At 43.5% G+C, this 14,509-nt stretch overlaps 3 non-coding genes across 3 annotated transcripts; 2 read left to right on the top strand and 1 right to left on the bottom strand.

The window, feature by feature from the left end:
- Positions 1-392: 392 nt before the first annotated feature.
- TRNAP-UGG (transfer RNA proline (anticodon UGG)) lies at positions 393-464 on the top strand. The gene has a single exon. It is a non-coding gene; the product is annotated as a tRNA-Pro (tRNA).
- Positions 465-946: 482 nt separating this feature from the next.
- TRNAV-AAC (transfer RNA valine (anticodon AAC)) lies at positions 947-1,019 on the top strand. The gene has a single exon. It is a non-coding gene; the product is annotated as a tRNA-Val (tRNA).
- A 4,243-nt stretch (positions 1,020-5,262) lies between these two features.
- On the bottom strand, positions 5,263-5,344 carry TRNAL-AAG (transfer RNA leucine (anticodon AAG)). Its single transcript has one exon. It is a non-coding gene; the product is annotated as a tRNA-Leu (tRNA).
- Positions 5,345-14,509: the final 9,165 nt, after the last annotated feature.

The raw sequence follows: 14,509 nt of genomic DNA on the forward strand, positions 1-14,509 counted from the left end.
TTAATTAAGGAGGAATGGCAGTTCATAGAATCATAGAATCAAAGAGTTGGAAGAGACCTCATGGGCCATCCAGTCCAACCCCCTGCCAAGAAGACTTGATTTCAGGTGGAGAAAAATGTCCCTGTTAATTAACAAGTTTTAACTAACTGCAAAAGTATTAACTAACTGCAAAAGGGACAGATTCTCCAGCTGTTCCCTCCATTGTAGCAATGTTGGAAGTTATTACTTGGTTGGAAATCTACCAATAAATTTCAGGCTGTGAATAGGAAAGTGGAAGTTACAAAGTTGGAAAAAAATAAAATTAAAATGTAAAAAAATTAAGCAGATTCCATAGAGACTGTAATAGCGTGGGAACATCAACTAGGAAATTACAGAACGCTTTTATTACAAGTGGCTCGTTGGTCTAGGGGTATGATTCTCGCTTTGGGTGCGAGAGGTCCCGGGTTCAAATCCCGGACGAGCCCTATTTTTTTTTCTTATTTGCACCAAAGATACTTTGCAAATTTATCTTTAAAAACAAACAAAAACAAACAAAAACCCAAAAATACATATTGCAAAATGGATAGAGTAAAACAGGCATGTAATGCCTGTTTTACTCTATCCATTTTGCAATATGTATGTACCATTTAAAGCATATTATATCTTGTAATGGATGCATTTCAGTAAAATGCCAATACTTCTGATGCAAAGCCTTCTAGAAGTAATCCTCTTTCCATTTTGCTCCAAATTGGAATACAGGGAGAATGCAATATATATATATATATATATATATATATATATATATATAGCTAAAGGGTTTCCCCTTCCTCAAGGACATGTTTATATAGAGAGCAATGGATCTCCAGTGTACTGTAAGGGGAGGAAAAGCATATACAATTCATTGCAATACTAAGAAGACAATTTGATTAGACATTAGTACCATTCAGGAGCAGGAGTGGGCGTGTTCGTTTCTGTAGTGTAGTGGTTATCACGTTCGCCTAACACGCGAAAGGTCCCCGGTTCGAAACCGGGCAGAAACATCATTTTTTTTAAAAAAAAAAATCAGCATTATTAAAAAATTATATTCCTTTTTTTTGTGTGTCAAAGACTGAAAGGGGCCATTTCCAACTAATATATACATATTAAAGAAATCACATATACACTTAATTTATTTGCATGTTTATTCATAAGCCCTATTGAAACCATCTATGCTGATGATTGTGCCATCACCGCTCAAGCAGGGAGCTTTGAAGCTTTCCGAAGCTTTCCGAAGCTCTAGGTGCTCTCACTGCCTACTACAGGGAAAACCAGCTGATCCTTAGAATCATAGAATCATAGAATCATAGAATCATAGAATCATAGAATCAAAGAGTTGGAAGAGACCTCATGGGCCATCCAGTCCAACCCCCTGCCAAGAAGCAGGAATATTGCATTCAAATCACCCCTGACAGATGGACATCCAGCCTCTGCTTAAAAGCTTCCAAAGAAGGAGCCTCCACCACACTCCGGGGCAGAGAGTTCCACTGCTGAACGGCTCTCACAGTCAGGAAGTTCTTCCTAATGTTCAGATGGAATCTCCTCTCTTGTAGTTTGAAGCCATTGTTCCGCGTCCTAGTCTCCAAGGAAGCAGAAAACAAGCTTGCTCCCTCCTCCCTGTGGCTTCCTCTCACATATTTATACATGGCTATCATGTCTCCTCTCAGCCTTCTCTTCTTCAGGCTAAACATGCCCAGTTCCCTAAGCCGTTCCTCATAGGGCTTGTTCTCCAGACCCTTGATCATTTTAGTCGCCCTCCTCTGGACACATTCCAGCTTGTCAATATCTCTCTTGAATTGTGGTGCCCAGAATTGGACACAATATTCCAGATGTGGTCTAACCAAAGCAGAATAGAGGGGTAGCATTACTTCCTTAGATCTAGACACTATGCTCCTATTGATGCAGGCCAAAATCCCATTGGCTTTTTTTGCCGCCACATCACATTGTTGGCTCATGTTTAACTTGTTGTCCACGAGGACTCCAAGATCTTTTTCACACGTACTGCTCTCGAGCCAGGCGTCCCCCATTCTGTATCTTTGCATTTCATTTTTTCTGCCAAAGTGGAGTATCTTGCATTTGTCACTGTTGAACTTCATTTTGTTAGTTTTGGCCCATCTCTCTAATCTGTCAAGATCGTTTTGAATTCTGCTCCTGTCCTCTGGACTATTGGCTATCCCTCCCAATTTGGTGTCGTCTGCAAACTTGATGATCATGCCTTCTAGCCCTTCATCTAAGTCATTAATAAAGATGTTGAACAGGACCGGGCCCAGGACGGAACCCTGCGGCACTCCACTTGTCACTCCTTTCCAAGATGAGGAGGAAGCATTAGTGAGCACTCTCTGTGTTCGTCCACTTAACCAATTACAGATCCACCTCACCGTAGTTTTGCCTAGCCCACATTGGACCAGTTTCCTTGCCAGAAGGTCATGGGGGACCTTGTCGAAGGCCTTACTGAAATCCAGGTACGCTACATCCACGGCATTCCCCGCATCTACCCAGCTTGTAACTCTATCGAAGAAAGAGATCAGATTAGTCTGGCATGACTTGTTTTTGATAAATCCATGTTGACTATTAGCGATGACTGCATTTGTTTCTAAGTGTTTGCAGACCACTTCCTTAACAATCTTTTCCAGAATCTTGCCCGGTATCGACGTGAGGCTGACCGGACGGTAGTTGTTTGGGTCGTCCTTTTTTCCCTTCTTGAAGATTGGGACCACATTGGCCCTCCTCCAATCTGCTGGAACTTCTCCCGTTCTCCAAGAACTCTCAAAGATGGTTGCCAATGATTCCGAAATGACTTCCGCTAGTTCCTTCAATACTCTGGGGTGTAGTTGATCTGGCCCTGGGGACTTGAACTCATTAAGAGCGGCCAGGTATTCCTGGACGACTTCTTTCCCAATTTGGGGTTGGATGTCCTCCAATCCCTCATCCACTCCATCTTGCTGAGGTTGAAGACTCTCTTTTTGTGAGAAGACCGAGGCAAAAAAGGCATTAAGTAGTTCTGCCTTTTCCCTATCCCCTGTCAGCATTGCCCCATCTTCTCCTCGAAGAGGCCCTATCGCCTCCTTAATTTTCCTTTTTCTACTGACATAAGAATAGAAGCCCTTTTTATTGTTTTTAATGTCCCTGGCAAGCCTGAGCTCGTTTTGTGCTTTAGCCTTGCGGACCTTTTCCCTACAGGTGTTGGCTATTTGTTTGAATTCTTCTTTGGTGATTTCTCCCTTTTTCCACTTCTTGTGCATGTCTCTTTTGTGTCTTAGCACAGTTAGAAGTTCTTTGGACATCCATTCTGGCTTCTTTGCACTTGTCCTATTTTTTCTCTTTGTTGGCACGGTTTGCAATTGCGCCTTGAGTATTTCACTCTTGAGAAATTCCCATCCATCCGTAACTCCCTTGTCTTTTAGTATCTGTGTCCACGGAATGCTGCTCAGCGTTTCCTTCATTTTTTGGAAATCAGCTCTCCTAAAGTCCAAAATGCGGGTTTGACTTGTCTTAGTTTCGGCCTTCCTTTGTACCTCAAATTGCAGGAGCACATGGTCACTTGCCCCTAAGGATCCTACCACTTCGACCGCATCGATCAGGTCCTCCGCATTTGTTAGGATGAGATCAAGAGTAGCCAATCCCCTTGTTGCCTCTTCTACCTTCTGGACCATGAAATTGTCTGCAAGGCAAGCGAGGAATTTGTTGGACCTTGTACTCTTGGCCGAGTTTGTTTTCCAGCAAATATCGGGATAGTTGAAATCGCCCATGACTACTACATCTCTTTTCTGTGCCTGTTTGGTCAACTGTTGGCAGAAGACTTCATCAAGTTCTTCCTCCTGGCTTGGGGGTCTGTAGTAGACGCCTACAACGACATCTTTTTGAGTCCCAGTTCCCTTGATTCTTATCCAGATGATTTCAAGCTGGTTTCCCAGATTGCTGTCTTGAATCTCTTCTGCAGCATAAGAGTTTTTGACATATAAGGCTACTCCGCCTCCTCTCCCCTTTGTTCGGTTTCTGTGAAAGAGGTTATACCCCTCGATATCTACATTCCAACGATAGGAGTCATCCCACCAGGTTTCAGTGATCCCTATGTTATCATATTTGTGGTGTTGTGCTAAAAGTTGTGGTGTTGTGCTAAAACCCTTAACCCATCTAAAACACAGACATGTGCCTTTCATCTCAAGAACAGAGAAGAATCCCGAGCTCTGAAGATCACCTGGGAAGGAATCCCACTGGAGCATTGCAACACACCCAAATACCTGGGAGTCACCCTGGACCGTGCTCTGACCTACAAGAAGCACTGCCGGAACATCAAGCAAAAAGTGGGTGCTAGAAACAATATCATACGAAAGCTGACTGGCACAACCTGGGGATCACAACCAGATACAGTGAAGACATCTGCCCTTGCGCTGTGCTACTCTGCTGCTGAGTACGCATGCCCCGTGTGGAACACTTCTCACCACACTAAAACAGTGGATGTGGTTCTTAATGAGACATGCCGCATTATCACGGGGTGTCTGCGCCCTACACCACTGGAGAAATTACACTGTCTAGCCGGTATCGCACCACCTGACATCCGCCGGGAAGTGGCAGCCAATAGTGAAAGGACCAAGGCAGAGATATCTCCAGCTCATCCCCTGTTTCGGTATCAGCCAGCACATCAACGACTGAAATCCAGACATAGTTTTCTAAGATCTACAGAGACACTCGCCGGAACACCTCAGCAAGCGAGAGTCCAAAAGTGGCAGGCTCAAACTCAGAACCTCAACCGATGGCTGATACCAGATGAGAGACTCCCTCCTGGGCACACAGAGGACTGGGCAACTTGGAAGGCGCTGAACAGACTGCGCTCTGGCACCACGAGATGCAGAGCCAACCTTCAGAAATGGGGCCACAAAGTGGAATCCTTGACATGCGAGTGTGGAGAAGAGCAAACCACTGACCACCTGCTGCAATGCAACCTGAGCCCTGCCACATGCACAATGGAGGACCTTCTTGCGGCAACACCAGAAGCACTCCAAGTGGCCAGATACTGGTCAAAGGACATTTAATCAACTACCAAACTCACACATTTTGTATTTTCTCTGTTTGTTTGCTTAGTTCTGTTAGAAATGTAATATAATCGACTGGTTGCCTGACACGATAAATGCTGATGGCACACAAATTACTAATGTCAAAGCCTGTAATTTAGCACAAAAATCCAGATACTATCCAAGTAGCATTTTCAAGCAGAAAGGTGAAATAAAATATATTTTAAAAATCTACTGGCAGCGGTGGGATTCGAACCCACGCCCCCGAAGAGACTGGAGCCTTAATCCAGCGCCTTAGACCGCTCGGCCACGCTACCGTATACCCTTATTTGCTTACCGGCACTGCTCATGTTGTGCAGTTGTGCCTTTTCAGCAGCTCTGTGGTTTTGCACTGTTAGAACTAGACATAGAATAGATTTAGACTTATGTCCACCCTTCAATAGCTTGGATTGGAACAATACTGAGAGCAATGCTTTTGGGAGGTTGCCTTCTGAAATGCTTTAACTGGAGATCCTGCATTGAACAGGTGGTGGGACTTTATGGTGGTTGAACTACAAGAAAGGAGATTCCATCTGAACATGAGGAAGAACTTCCTGACTGTGAGAGCCGTTCAGCAGTGGTACTCACTGCCCCGGAGTTTGGTGGAGGATCCTTCTTTGGAAGCTTTTAAACAGAGGCTGGATGGCCATCTGTCAGGGGTGATTTGAATGCAATATTCCTGCTTCTTGGCAGAATGGGGTTGGACTGGATGGCCCATGAGGTCTCTTCCAACTCTAGGATTCTATGATTCTATGGCCTTAGAGCCACCTTCCATCCCTAAGTGTTGTCATGTCCAATGAGTGGATTCTCTTCCTAGTGTTACATGACTTCAATTCTGCTAAAATCATGGGTTCAGGGAGCCTCGAGCGTCTACCTTCCTAATGCCGCAACCCCTTGACACAGTTCCTCATGGTGTGGTGACCCCCAACCATAACATTATTTTCATTACTACTTCATACCTGGGAGTTATAATTACTGTTATGAATCGTAATGCAAATATCTGATATGCAGGATGTGTTTTCATTCACTGAACCAATACCCACTACGCCCAAATTTGAATATTGGTGGGGTTAGGGTGGGGATTTTGTCATTCAGGAGTTGTAGTTGCTGGGATTTATAGTTCACCTATAATCAAAGAGCATTTGAACTCCACCAACAATGGAATTGAACCAAACTTGGCACACAGAACTTCCATGACCAGCAGAAAATACTGGAAGGGTTTGGTGGACATTGACCTTGAGTTTGAGAGTTGTAGTTAACTTACCATACAGAAAGCACTGAGGACTCAAACAATGATACATCTGGACCAAAGTTGCCATGGATACTCAATATGCCCAAATGTGGAGTTTGGGGGGAAATAGACCTTGACATTTGAGAGTTGTAGTTTCTGGGATTTATAGTTCACCTACAATCAAAGAGCATTCTGATCCCCACTAATGATAGATTTGGGCCAAACGTCCCACACAGAACCCCATGACCAGCAGAAAAGACTGTGATGGATCTGGACCAAACTTGGCACGGATACTCAATATGCCCAAATGTGAACACTGGTGGAGATTGGGGGAAATAGGCATTGACATTTGGGAGTTGTAGTTGCTGGGATTTATAGTTCACCTACAATCACAGAGCATTCTGAATCCCACCAATGAGAGAATTGGGCCAAACGTCCCACACAGAACTCCCATGACCAGCAGAAAATACTGTGTTTTCTGATGGACTTTGGCAACCCCTCTGACACCTCCTTGCAACACCCTCCCCTCCCCCCGGGGTCCTGATCCCCAGGTTGAGAAACACTCGTCTAGCTAATCCAGCAGGTCAAATCAGGAAACAGACAGGTTAGAAGGCAAAAGCAGAGGTTCTTGTTCTTCCTGGACAGAAAGGTTGTCAGTGGTGCCTCCGCTCCCAAAGACTGACAAACCTCTACTGTGAACACTCAAGGTTATTTATAGTGCACTTGACAGAAAGAAGAACCAGTACAGAACAACTGAAAATTCCCATGCTGGTTTCCCTTTGGTCCTGGAAGGTGCTGGCTAGGATGCGCAGCCTCATTGGAAGAGGTGTGAGTCTGCGCCTGTCTCTGAGCCAATCAGAGGCGAGCTGGAACATTTAATAAACTACCATTTGAAGTCTTGTGTCCATTGTGAGTCCTTCCCAGAAACTGGGTGCGTCTGGGTAGAATGCGGTTTAATTAGTGGTTAATGGGTCCTGATGGTCCAATGCCAGCTAGACAAAGACGGTGCAGGCCAATGGACAAAAAGTGTTTGAGGGACATGTATTGTTGAAGGCTTTCATGGCCAGAATCACTAGGTTGTTGTGGACTTTTTGGGCTGTATGGCCATGTTCTAGAAGCATTATCTCCTGATGTTTCGCCTGCGTCTATGGCGGGCATCTTCAGAAGTAAAACAAATCAGGAGAGAATGCTTCTAGAATATGGCCATACAACCCGAAAAACCTACAAAAACCCAGTGATTCTGGCTATGAAAGCCTTTGACAATACATAGAACAAAGGTTTTTCCTCCTACCATAGACATTCCACAGGTATATATACACACTCCGGCTTGATGAATGCAAGGCTGGGGTAAAAATTGCTGGAAGAAACATTAACAACCTTAGATATGCAGATGATACCACTTTGATGGCCGAAAGCGAGGAGGAACTGAGGAGCCTTCTAATCAAGGTGAAAGAAGAAAGTGCAAAAGCTGGGTTGCAGTTAAACATCAAAAAACCAAGATTATGGCAACAAGAATGATTGATAACTGGCAAATAGAGGGAGAAAACGTGGAGGCCGTAACAGACTTTATATTTCTAGGTGCAAAGATTACTGCAGACGCAGATTGCAGCTAGGAAATCAGAAGATGCTTACTTCTTGGGAGGAGAGCAATGACCAATCTCGATAAAATAGTGAAGAGTAGAGACATCACATTGGCAACGAAGATCTGCATAGTAAAAGCAATGGTATTCCCTGTAGTCACCTATGGATGTGAGAGCTGGACCATAGGGAAGGTTAAGCGAAGGAAGATAGATGCTTTTTAATTGTGGTGCTGGAAGAAAGTTTTGAGGGTGCCTTGGACCATGAGAAGATCCAACCAGTCCATACTTCAGGAAATAAAGCCCACATGCTCATTGGAGGGAAGGATATCAGAGGCAAAGATGAAGTACTTTGGCCACATAATGAGAAGACAGGAAAGCTTAGAGAAGACAATGATGCTGGGGAAAATGGAAGGAAAAAGGAAGAGGGGCCAACCAAGGGCAAGATGGATGGATGGTATCCTTGAAGTGACTGACTCGACCTTGAAGGAGCTGGGGATGGTGACGGCCGACAGGGAGCTCTGGCGTGGACTGGTCCATGAAGTCACAAAGAGTCGGAAGTGACTGAATGAATGAACAACAACATATATACACTCCACTTGCTTTACTGCCACAGAACTTCTGAAGATGCCAGCCACAGACACAGGCAAAACATCAGGAGAGAATGCTTCTGGAACATGGTCATACAGCTCGAAAAACCTACAACAACCCAGTGTTTAGGGTACATTTACATACAACTGAGGGTTCCCAGAAGGAGTTCGGATAGGTGCTATAGACCAGCAATAGTAAGAAACCCAAGTAACCAGAATTCTCCTAGCTTGGCGCCATCTTTCCATCCTCAATAAGGGAGACAAATCCCCTACTCCCAGCCACAACAATTAATAGATTTGAGGCAGGGGGATGGTTAATACTCCACTATCTGCTGACACTCCTCTGAATCGCTCACAACCTGCCCAGAAATCCCTATCCCTAACATGAAGGAAATATGGGTTTAGTAGTATGACTATGCTTTTATGAAAGGATGCTGGCATATGTGTTTTTTACCAAATGCTATCATTATTTATTTACTTATTTAATTTTTAGTCCACCTTTCCCACAGTTTCCCAGATATGCACTTGCATGGCATTTTTCCTGGCTTGCAAAACCAGGGCAGTACTTTATTGGTTGTACTGAAGATCTGCGGCTGATTATCCTTTTTTAGAAAGTTATGGATGTTTGCCAAGATACCTTGCCATGTAATAAATATCCAGTTTTCTCTTGCTTTCTCTTTAGTTACAGGTTCCTCATCCCATAGCTTGCATTCCCCTGATAAGAAAGGGCAACCCTGTCCTTTTTGCATCATGTGTGCTGTGAAAATCTTCAACTTTGCCCCTGGTTCACCTCTCTCATGAACCACTTTTATGTGGCATCAGTCATAGGTCAGTTGCAAGGTGTTTGGAGGCAAGTGCACCAAAAGCTGCTCCAAAACACAGTGAGTGTCATAAGGGGGAAGTTTTACGATCATATTTCCAAATATTCATGTGAATTAACAGCTATCTTATTATTTCAGGCCATATCCATGCTAATTTTTTTCGTGTCAGGAGTGACTTGAGAAACGGCAAGTCGCTTCTGGTGTGAGAGAATTAGCCGTTTGCAAGAATGCTGCCCAGGAGAGGCCTGGATGTTTTGATATTTCTCCTTTGCCTATATTGAAAATACATAGCAGTACTTAGTTAGAGCATTAATGGTAACTGTGCCTGTTTGTACTACGGTTGGGCTATATACCTTTGTTGGTTCACAACCAGAGGGTGCTTGTGAGATAAGGCTATGTGCTAAGTTTCAGGAAATGAAACTTGAATTCACCTCTTTCCTCTGCCCCTTCAGGCAAGGAGCAAGGCATCTTTCCATCCAAGGTCTTTGTACAGTTTAAGAGAAATATGATCATAAAGCTCTCATTGCCAATCACTAAGCCTTGCGAAAGGCTTCTCAGCCTTTTAGAATGGTGGAGAAAACCTCGAAACCTGGGAAATTGCCACATGAAGGTGCAATGGGGACGCAGTCAAGGTCAGATTCAGCCTCAGGGCTTGATGTTTCACATATTTGTTCCACAATTTCAACAATGCTATTAATGCTGACATCACTTTGCATCAGGTACATAGGTACGGTTCCAACTTACTGGAAGACCAATTAGTCCACCGGTTCTCAGCCTGGGGGTCGGGACCTCTGGGGGTGCAAGGGGATGTCAGAGGGGTCGCCAAAGACCAGCAGAAAACACAGTATTTTCCATTGGTCATAGGGGTTCTGTGTGTGAAGTTTGGCCCAATTCTATCGTTGATAGCGTTCAGAGTGCTCTTTGATTGTAGGTGAACTATAAATCTCAGCAACTACAACTCCCAAATGACAACGTCTATTTTCCCCAAACTCCACCAGTGTTCACATTTGGGCATATTGTGTATTTGTGCCAAGTTTGTTCCAGATCCATCATTGTTTGAATCCACAGTGCTTTCTGGCTGTAGGTGAACTACAACTCCCAAACTCAAGGTCAATGCCCATCAAACCCTTCCAGTATTTCCTGTTGGCCATGAGAGTTCTATGTGCCAAGTTTGGTTCAATTCCATCGTTGGTGGAATTCAGAATTCTCTTTGATTGTAGGTGAACTATAAATCCCAGAAAACTACAGCTCCCAAATCACAAAATCAACCCCTCCCCCCAACCCTGCCAGTATTCAAATTTGGATGTATCGGGTATTTGTGCCTAATTTGGTCCAGTGACTGAAAATACATCCTGCATATAATATCTACGTGACGATTTGTAACAGTAGCAAAATAACAGTTGTGAAACAGCAACAAAGATAATGTTATGGTTGGGGGTCACCACAACATGAGGAACTGTATTAAGGGGTCACGGCATTAGGAAAGTTGAGAAACACTGAATTAATCCCATGACATCAGGCCATTCAATGACTAAATGCTTGGCTCAGAAGGAAAAGGTATACATTGCATTCTCTTGTTCCCCAATCGTTTCCTGAATCATCCAGGGTTTTTATAACAATTATTGTTGTTGTTGTTGTTATATTTTTTTATTCACCTTTCCTCATTGCTCGAGGCAGAATAATTAAAATATATAAACATTGTAAAAATAACACAAATACAAATAGAAACAAAGTCATAACAAATGAGCTAAATATAAATTTTATTAAATCAAAAGTTCTGGTTTTTGAAAGTAAATGTATAAAATATAAATGGTCTACTGACAAATTCACTCTAGAGCAGGTCAGAAGTTTCCAATATTTGGGCCTTACCTTCCATCACACCTGGAGAGGACATTCTGAAACAGTGATTCAAAAGGCAAAGTCCTGTCGAGCAGCTATAACAAGGTTTTATTACACCAAAGGAGGACAATATGTCCCGACGTCCCCACACACACACTAATTTATTTATTTATTTATTTCAGGCTTTTCTATCCCGTCCTATCTCAACCTCCGCAGAGGGACTCAGGACGGCTAACAAATAGGCACCCTATGGCGCCCACATCAAAAACATAAATATACAATTTAACAGCAATATAATAATAACAGTATAAAACAGTATAAAATTGGTGTTAAAAATCTTTAGCACCAAAATTGCCTCTAAACTCTTCTTTGATGCGGCCATATGGTGTGAAAATTTGACTGTAAACCTAGATAGAATGCAAGCAAGGTTTATAAGAAATCTTCTAATTGACTACCAGGACCTATGGTTAAAAACAATAGTATTTAAACTGGGAACAGGTTTACTACATCACTTCCCAAATGAAGCCTGCGAATCCCTTTGGGCGAGGAAAGTGGCCTCAATTGGACTATCAACATTCCTTTTGCTTCATTTGGGATTCAAAATGGCACAAGAATCACTGAAGCAAAGGTTTATTTATTTATTTATTATTTGGACTTATATGCCGCCACTCCCCTGGGGCTCAGAGTGGCTTACAAGAATGGCTAAAATCTAACAAAATTTAAAAGCAATTTAAAACAATTTTAAAACGGCAATATCAAACATTAAAAGCCTGTCGAAACAGGTATGTCTTACATGCCCTGCAGAAAGCTGGTAAGTCCCACAAGGCACTGACTTCAGGTGGCAGAGTATTCCAGAGTGATGGTGCCACTGCTGTGAAGGCCCTCCGTCTGGTTGCTGTTAGACACAAGGTCTTGACACTGGGAATTTCCAATAGATCTTGGTCTTCAGAACGGAGGGATCTCTGGGGTTGGTAGGGGGTGAGGCAGTCCCTCAGATACATCGGCCCCAGACCATGCAAGGCCTTAAAGGTGAGTACCATCACTTTGAAAGTGATCCGGTGCTCAATTGGTAACCAATGCAGCTGTAGTAAGATGGGTGTTATATGGCATCTCATCGGAATTCCCACAAGAAGCCGAGCAGCTGCGTTTTGTACCAGCTTGAGCTTCCGGATCACCGACAGAGGAAGGCCAATGTAGAGGGTGTTACAGTAGTCCAGTCTTGAGATTACCGTGGCCTGGATCACTGTAGCTAGGTCGTCCCTGGACAGGTAGGGGGCCAGCCGTCTAGCCTGCCGCAGATGAAAGAAGGCGGTTCTGCTAATGGCGGAGACCTGGGCCTCCGTCGTCAGCAGAGGGTCCAAAAGGACTCCCAGACTCTTTACCAATGATGATGGGCGTAGCGCCTCACCATCCAGGGTAGGCAGCTGGATATCCCCACTGCCCGGTCGACCCAGCCATAGGATCTTCGTCTTTGCTGGATTCACCCTCAACCTGCTGGCACGCAGCCATCCAGTAACGGCTTCGAGGCACTGATGGAAACAATTGGGTACAGAGTCTGGTCGGCCTTCCATCTTCAGCATCAGCTGAGTGTCATCGGCGTACTGATAACACTCAAGCCCAAACAAAACCTCGAACCAGCTGAGCAAGTGGTTGCGGGACATTGCCCTGGGAAAGCTTAGCGCCTGCTCAAATTCACCATGCCCCCTCCCCCAAGTCTTCAACTTACCATACAGAGAGCCATTACAGACATACAAATACCTAAAAAGTCTTACAGTGGTCAAATATTGCAGACTCTAATGTATTTCCATCAGAACTACTAAGAGGCAGATTGTCTGGAACTCTTTATGCCCAAAAACTATATCCCTGTGAAGGAAATGAAGTAGAAACAATAGAACACATTTTATTGAAGTGCCGCTGTTACACAGTGCAACATAGCCAACTTTTATATCCAATTTTGCCCCGTATGACCAGCCGTCCCCCGCAGATGATAGTTAGATATCTTTTAGAGGACAAGTGCCACAGGGTGACCCTCATAGTGGCGAAATTCCTCGCAGTGGCAACCAGGCTGAGAAAGGAACTAACCTTGGATAGGGGTATTACTTGAAACCATGTATCCTAATTTTGGACAATGAGATGAGAAAATTTTTAACAATTGTTTCTTCACTGATGGGTCTATGGACCGTAATAAATTTTTGATTGATTGACCCAGACAGCCTGACATCGATACAAGGAAAGATTCCAGAGCAGAGCTTTAAAGAGAAATCTGTAAGCACTTAGAAACAAAATCATAATCACAAAAAATGAACACAGGTTTCTCAAAAACATGCCATACCAGATAAACCTTATCTTTTTTTGGATAGAATTACAAGTTTGGTAGATGAAGGGAATGCTGTGGATGTAGCATATCTCACTTTCAGGAAGGCCTTTGGAAAGGTCCCTCATGATATTCTCACAAAGAAGCAAGTAAAATGTGGGCAGACGATGCTACTGTTAAGTGGATTGGGATTTGGTTAACTTGGCTGGATGTAATTTACCTGGCCGTGGAGACTTGAATTTATTTAGATTAGCTGGATATTCCGATACTGCCTGTTGGTCTAGAGCAGGGGGCCTCAAACTTTTCAAACAGAGGACCAGGTCACAGACCCTCAAACTGTTGGAGGGCCGGATTATAATTTGGAAAAAAAAATGAATGAATTCCTATGCACACTGTACATATCATATTTGTAGTGCCAAAAACACTTAAAAACAATACAATTTTAACAAATATAAACTTATTAGTATTTCAATAGGAAGTGGGGACCTGCTTTTGGCTGATGAGATAGGATTGTTGTTGTTTTGTGTGCTTTCAAGTCATTTCAGACATGTTGACCCTGAGCGAGGGCCAGGTAAATGACCTTGGAGGGCCGCATCTGGCCCCTGGGCCTTAGTTTGAGGACCCCTGGTCTAGAGAGTAGCACAAAAGTATACATATGTGGGCCCTTGTAGTCTCTTTCAACTCTGTGACTCTATGTTTCATGTGTTCACATGTGTTCACAAGTAAATAATCTAAATTTCATATTTATTTCTAGAATAGTTCATACGTGCATATTGACACTGCTCCTGGGATTCAACCATCTTAATCTGACCTTGCACATGACAAAACAACTGTATTCTCGTGTATAAATCAGCCTGTCTAATGTGGAACTTGCTGGACAGATCCCATTTTCTCTGGGCAAAAAGTGATTCTTTTACAGGGAAATCCCCTTTTTATTTCCCTGAAGTAATAGGTGACTGGAAATCTGTTTTTCCTCCAGCTGCTCCCTCAGTTACAGTAACTGTACATGCAAATATTGCTAAAACTTATTGGAGAACATCCGGAGCCCCATTATTCATCAGAAGAGTTAAC

Source organism: Anolis sagrei, chromosome 2, assembly GCF_037176765.1.
Source record: "Anolis sagrei isolate rAnoSag1 chromosome 2, rAnoSag1.mat, whole genome shotgun sequence".
Taxonomy (NCBI): Eukaryota; Metazoa; Chordata; class Lepidosauria; order Squamata; family Dactyloidae; genus Anolis; species Anolis sagrei.